Source organism: Octopus bimaculoides, chromosome 1 (assembly GCF_001194135.2).
Source record: "Octopus bimaculoides isolate UCB-OBI-ISO-001 chromosome 1, ASM119413v2, whole genome shotgun sequence".
In the NCBI taxonomy this organism is placed as follows: Eukaryota; Metazoa; Mollusca; class Cephalopoda; order Octopoda; family Octopodidae; genus Octopus; species Octopus bimaculoides.
In genome coordinates, this window is record NC_068981.1 from 40,755,532 (window position 1) to 40,762,515 (window position 6,984).

Below are 6,984 nucleotides of genomic sequence, written 5' to 3' on the forward strand. Positions count from 1 at the left end.
TAGTGCAGTTGAGAAAGAAACTACTGGAAACCTGGAGATGCCTTAGTGAGGACAATTTATCCACCAGGATAGAGAGTTATAAGTGTAATATTTCTTCAGGAAATATCACAGGAGGTAATGGCATATTGGGTGCAGCTTTTTTGTGCAATTGAAAAGGATAGTAATATTTTTTTTTACATCCACTGTTCCATGATAGAGAGCACATCTCATTCATACATTCCATTTTGGACAGGGTCTCTACAACTGGACTCACTTCCGATCACCTCCCTTATTACAGAATGTACTGGGTGCTTTTTGTTGAGAGGTTGAAGAATGAACTCCTTTTAGTTATTAGAGATCAAGGTAGCCTGTTGGGTGCTGGTGAATGAACAGAACACAGATAGAGAAGACTAGTCTGACTCTGAAAAACTAAAGTCTTTTTTATATTATCTCTGTTCATTCACCAACACCCTAGAGGCTACCTAGTCCCCTAATATCTAAGAGGAGTCCTGCTTTGCATGCTGTATTAAGAGAAATTCCTGATAGAAAATATTATCTATAATTTTTCCCAAGCTGTCAGATTATTACAAATGGTTGAAGCTCCTACAACTGTTGGGGAGAAAACATCAGTAGAAAATTGAAGAAATAATTTGGTATGAGCAAAATGTTAATAGATAACTGAGGTGAGAAATAAAATTAGTTGGGACAGTTTTTCCACATAACACACATCAAGTGTACAATATTTTAAACTCTTGATGTCTCATAGAAAGATTTTATCAAATGTAAAATTTTGAAAACTTATAAAAGTCTGCTAATCTTTTGCAGGTTCTCTCACGTTAAATTAATGCAGCTGATTCCCAACCTGAATATTTGTAGAACAGTATGAGCAGGAAGGGAACTACTATAACATAGATAGTTACATAATACTTAATAGAATTCTAACACACTCAGTCCGAAACAGCAGGTGATTTCCTATACTAATTATACCTATTAGACTGACTAGTAATGTTCTTTTTCCATACTATATGGTTTAGAATTTCTTCAAGCATTTATGATTAAAAAATTATAGTTGTTAACAAAGAATTGTGTTAAAGAGGCACTTGTCTGTTAGATTTTTCTTAATATTTTCTCTTATTTCTATTAGATATGGGGAAAATTTGGTGTCTGATCTTGTGATTGACCGAAATTTATTGGTAAGTAACGGTTACGTCCCTTACCCTCATTAACTAAATTTTTGTAAAAGTTCTTTTTTTTTTTCTTTCGAGGTTAATTAATGATTAATAAAAACAGGAAAAGAATTCAGGACCCTAAAATTATTACTTAACATCAGATCCTACCAGATCAAGTATACCTATCAAAAGTTTCCTAGTTATCATTCCATCTTTTTTTGCTTAGATACAGTGCACCTAAGATCACATTATCCAATGTGTCCTCAAAAGTACATTTGATAAGCACATTTGGTTACTGGGTGCTATTTATACCAGATCAATTAACTTTCTTTAAGATGTAAATGTACATAATCATGTAGATTTTTTTTCTTTTTTGTCTGTATTTTACTTTGTAATGCAAAATCATTTCTTGTAAAAACACTACCAAATTTAGTGTTGGAGTGATCTGTCTTGCATCATATAATCACTTGGATGTTGCGCGTATGAAACCCACTAATCATTAGATCTGACCTCATTGTTGCTTTTTTTTTTTTTTTTTTTTTTTTTTTGTGCCGTGGATACATTTTACTGACAATATACATGACACTTTTTCACCAGTATTCCTTGAGTATTCCATCTCACTTATCCATACCAATGTTGCTTATAAATATTAGAATTTCACTCAACTCATTTCTGTGTCATCTTTTTATGCATGTTAATATCACATGCCCTTACATATCTGAATCTATGTGATATTCAGCCTCTATTTTAGTTCATCCATGTTTACCTTTCACACATGCTAATTTTAGACATGCAATGAATCATACCCACCTCATTTCTCTCCAATTACCCTCAAATCTTTTATGTTCAGTGTCAATGTTTCGTTTAGCATGCAGCAGCATACTTACACATTTTCATAATCTGCTTTTTGTACTGAGGCAACAGCTCCTTGGGTCTCTTCTACCTTTTTCTCAATCTATTCACTATGATTTTACCACAGCCACTCCTTGGACTGATTAAATTCCGGAGACAAAAACCTATCAATTACATTTAGTGAGTAGTTTGAACAGTCCATGGATGCCCCTGTTAATTTCTTCTGTACATCTATCATAGAAAGCCCATCAAGTGTGTCTGTTTTGATGCATATTGGGAGAGAAAAAAACAGTGCTCTTTAAAGTGCTTTACAAAATGTCCTTTGCACCAATTTAGACACACTCCCTTATTGCCCTTACTAGCAGAGGTGCAGTGAACCAGCTATTCATCCATTGGAAACATAACCAATGGCAATTGTTCACCTGTTGTGTTATAAATCTCTAACCTTTTCTCTAAAAGATTACTTAAATATTAAATTTGAATTTGTTATATTTTGTCAAACAACAAATTGATTTTTTGCTTTTCTCCCTACAGGAAAACCTGATGATGAATAAGTTTACCAACTTATTTAATTCCTTTTCGTGTAAATATTTTAATTACTCCTGTCAGCAGTTTTCTATGCAATAAAAAAAAAATCTAATTACACTTCTGTGGATTGGTTTCTTTATTTTTCAATCTTTCATGATTTGCAATACTTCATTGTGGCTCTGGAGTTTTGTAGATACTCAACAGTTGATTAAAACTGAAGTATTTCTTGGTCTTGTAGAGAGAGGTAAGTCTTTAGGATGCAGCTTTTATTCTTATGTATGTGATATCCAATCTGAATGTTATACCACTGCACAGAATGTTTTCTTAAAATTATCAAGAGTTACTTGATGCTCAGTTTGGAAAAATTAGTTCCACCTAATTTTTAGCTGTAATATGCACAAGCAAATACTATTGGGTCATCCCATGAATGTGTTTTTTATACTTAATTTTATTTTTCAAAATTAAGATGAACAAATTTTAATGTAAATTATACTCTCCTTCATTTTCTACAATGCTTTTCCATCAATCTGGTAGATTTGCAAGGCCCCTCTTCCAAAATTCACTTGTAAGTGACAAAAAATAATCCAATACTGTTCTTACCTCATCTACAGAATTCATATTTTTTCTCTCCAAATGATTTTAAAGACTGTGGAATAAATGATAATCAGATAGGGCAGTGTCCAGCAAATATGGTGGATGGAGCATCATTTCCCATTCAAACTGTTTCAGCCTTTCGAATGTCATCCTCGCTGTATATGGCCGAGCACTATCCTGCTGGAAGAAAACTTTTTTTCTTGAAACCAAAGATGGTCGTTTTTCTTCTAGCGCTGACTTAAGCCACTCAAGCTGCTCACAGTAGATTTCCTTGTTATCATTTGGTCGGGGTTTAAAAGTTCAAAATGGACTAAACCTTTCATATCTTACCAAACAGAAAACATCTTACATGGGTGAGGCCTTTCTTTAGCCTGGGCCGCACATGATTAGACTTGGAAAGCGTGAGGAACCCATTGACCCACAAAGGTGTCAATGAATGGTTGAATGATCAAATCCAAGCTTTTCTGCTAGTTTCTCAACAGTTACAATGGGATTTTGTTCCACCAGGGTTTGCAGGACATCCTCGTCAAGCACTAGAGATCTTCCAGGTCGAGGCTTGTCTTCTAGGCTGTAGTTTCTAGAATCACCATTGACACTGGCTTATGTTTATTGTCCGATCCTTGTATACTGCATTAATATTCCTCGCACTTTCCATTGCATTGTTACCTTTATTGAACTCAAAGTAAAATATACCAAATATGCACCTTTGTCACTTCAATTATAGCTTTAAAAAATAACTTAAAATTGAACTGCACTAAGAATAAGCACAAGGTAAAATTACTAACTGCTTTTATAGCAAGTTGATACAGGTAGTTTATCCTGTCTCCCCCTCTGACTTTCATACAATTGAAAAAAACCACATTTATGGGATGACCCAATATATCAGTATGGATGTTATATATATATATATGATCCTGGCTGGCTCCTGTGCTGGTGGCATGTAAAAAGCACCCATTACACTCTTGGAGTGGTTAGTGTTAGGAAGGGCATCCAGCTGTTGAAACATTGCCAGATCAGATTGGAGCATGGTGCAACCACTGGCTCTCCAGACCTCAGTCAAACTGTCCAACCCATGCTAGCATGAAAAACGGGCGTTAAACGATGATGATGATATATATACGAAGAATCGCTGTTGGCTGAAAGAGTGCTAAATGATCCAGTTGAAATGCTGAACCACACAAGAATGAGAAGGGACTGCAAGTGGTGCTGTGCTGATAGACCTGTCCAAATCCTACAAGTATGGAAAATGCAGCCTTGGTCTACGGACATAAAATGATAATGCAATTTTGTTGTATTAAATCTGAACTATCAATTTTGTATTTGCAGCATTGTATTCTCATTCTTTAACAAGGGAATCTCTGACTGTGCCAAATCCATTAACCTACCATCTTTAATTCTGTAAGGACATTCTGTTGATAATAGACTTTAAAAATAAAGATACATTTTTGTGATAAGAACACCAAAACTATCACTTTTTCAACCACTCTTTTTAGGCTGCAGCCATGCTGGAGCACGGACTTGAATTTTAATTGAACAAATCAACACCAGTGCTTGATTTATTTTTTCTTTTTAACTGGGTACTTATTTTTTTTGGTCTCTTGCGATAGCACTAAGCTGCAGGGACATAAACATACCAACACTGGTTGTCAGGCATTGGTGAGTAGGAAAAGACACGAATATATACATACACTGGGTGCATAAGATATTTGAGAACAGATTTATCTGTTTTAAGTATAATGCACAGATTGCTATTTTGAAGTAATATTTCTTCCATTGCTAAAAACAGAAACACACACACATATATATAGATATATATGGGATAAATTATCCTGGCGGATACCGGCTTATTTCATAAACTGGTATAGATGCAGGCTATCCACAACAGCCCAATTACATAGTACTCTAGCATAACTCTTCGTGGGTCAGCAGGATTGGAATTACACAAAAGGCCATTGGGGTCCCAAGGGTCCCCCTTTTAATTTTGTGCCTTCCCACACTATCCACAAGGTAATATTTGTTTATTCTTGTATATATGTGTGAGTGCATGATACAGAACAAGAAATTTGGCACTTTATAGGTATATATTTGTAATTATTAGTGCTTAATGGTGGGGAATTAGAATATAATTTATTTGAAGAAATCAATATTTTTTATAGTTTTATAAACTATCCATATAGCACTAAATATAAAATAAGACAAAATTATTTAGTATATCAATTCATACCAGTACAAATACGAAGAAAATTGTCTTACACTTCATCAGAATACCTAAAAAAAAAAAGAACAAAAAAATAATTTCACAGAAGGCCAATGGGGTCCAGTTTTACCCCCATTGACCATATTTTATGCTATAACATCCATATGACTGAAAATGTGTACATGCATACATAAACTATTGACAATAAAAGTCATGAGATATAAAATCATTTATATAAAAAATGTAAAAGTTGTGTGACTTTTAAATTTTTCTGGGGTCCCAAGAGACCCAGCTTGCCCATGAAGGCTTAAATAGATACTGACACTTGTAAGCTTCAGTTGTCAGGTGGTTCCTTGTTCCTATTCCGAACTGCAAATATTCCATAGAATATATAATTGAACACTAAGAGGAGAGTTTGAGATGTGAATAAATCTCCACTCTGCTCTTGGTTTTCAATTGTATATATTGGGTCATCCCATAAATAATGCAGTTTTGTTTTGGGTTTTTTTTTCAAAATTACGATAAAGTTTTTTAATCTAAAATATACTCTCTTTCATCTACAATGCTCTTCCATCTAGTAGACTTCCAAGGCCCCTCTTCCAAAATTCACTTGTCCATGACAAAAAATACTCCTCCAGTACTGTTCTTACCTTGTCTACAGAATTCATATTTTTTCTGTCCAAATGATTTTGAAGACTGCAGAATAAATGATAATCAGATGGAACAATGTCCAGCAAATATGGTGGGTGGGGCATTGCTTCCCATTCAAACTACTCCAGCCATTGGAATGTCATCCTCACTGTATGTGGCTGAGCAGTATCCTGATGGAAGAACACCTTTTGTCTTGAAACCAAAGATGGTTGTTTTTCTTCTAGCAATGACTTAAGCTGCTCAATCTGCTTGCAGTAGATCTCCTTTGTTATCATTTTGTTTGGGTTTAAAAGTTCAAAGTGGACTAACCCTTTCATATCCCACCAACCAGATAACAACACCTCACTTAGGTGAAGATCTTCTTTAGCCTGGGTTGCTCGTGTTTCTCCTTTCCCTACCCACTTCCTATGGCACTTGACATTTTTATAGAGAACCCATTTCTCATCACCAGTCACTATTCGGTCCAAAGCAAGTTCATTGGTGAGGCATGACAGCAAAGAAGAGCACATATTCACTCTTTGGAAAGTTTGTGAGGAACCTATTGATCCAATTTGATGACTTTTCTGATGGCACACAGGTGTTGATAAAGTGTCGAATGACCAAATCCAAGCTTCTCTGCTAGTTCCTCAACATTTATAATGGGATTTTTGTTCCACCAGGGTTTGTAGGATATCCTCATTGAGCTCTACAGATCTTCCAGGACAAAGTTCATCTTCTAGGCTGTAGTTTCCAGCTCAGAATTTCTGGAACCACCATTGACACTGGCTCACGCTTATTGTCCATTCCCCATATACTGCATTAATATACCTCGCACTTTCCATTGCATTGTTGCCTTTATTGAACTCATAAAGCAAAATATGCAGAATATGCTCCTTTGACACCTCTGTTATAGCTTTGTAAAAATAACTGTTAAAATCGAACTGCACTCTTCAAAACTTGCGCTAAGGATAAGTACAAGGTAAAATTACTACCTGCGTTTATAGTAAGTTGATGCAGGTAGTTTATTTCACCCCC

At 35.1% G+C, this 6,984-nt stretch overlaps 1 protein-coding gene across 3 annotated transcripts in view; it reads left to right on the forward strand.

Moving 5' to 3' along the window:
- LOC106871129 (uncharacterized) overlaps positions 1-2,645 on the forward strand; it is a 79,783-nt gene extending 77,138 nt beyond the window's left edge. For 2 of the 3 annotated variants that reach the window (XR_008263649.1, XR_001409630.2), the window contains 2 exons: positions 1,124-1,172; positions 2,535-2,645. The gene's annotated coding sequence lies outside the window, so the exon portion shown is untranslated. Of the gene's footprint in view, positions 1-804; positions 953-1,123; positions 1,173-2,534 lie in introns of those variants that run through there. The other variant, XR_008263650.1, reaches the window with a different exon arrangement.
- The last annotated feature ends 4,339 nt before the right edge of the window (positions 2,646-6,984 follow it).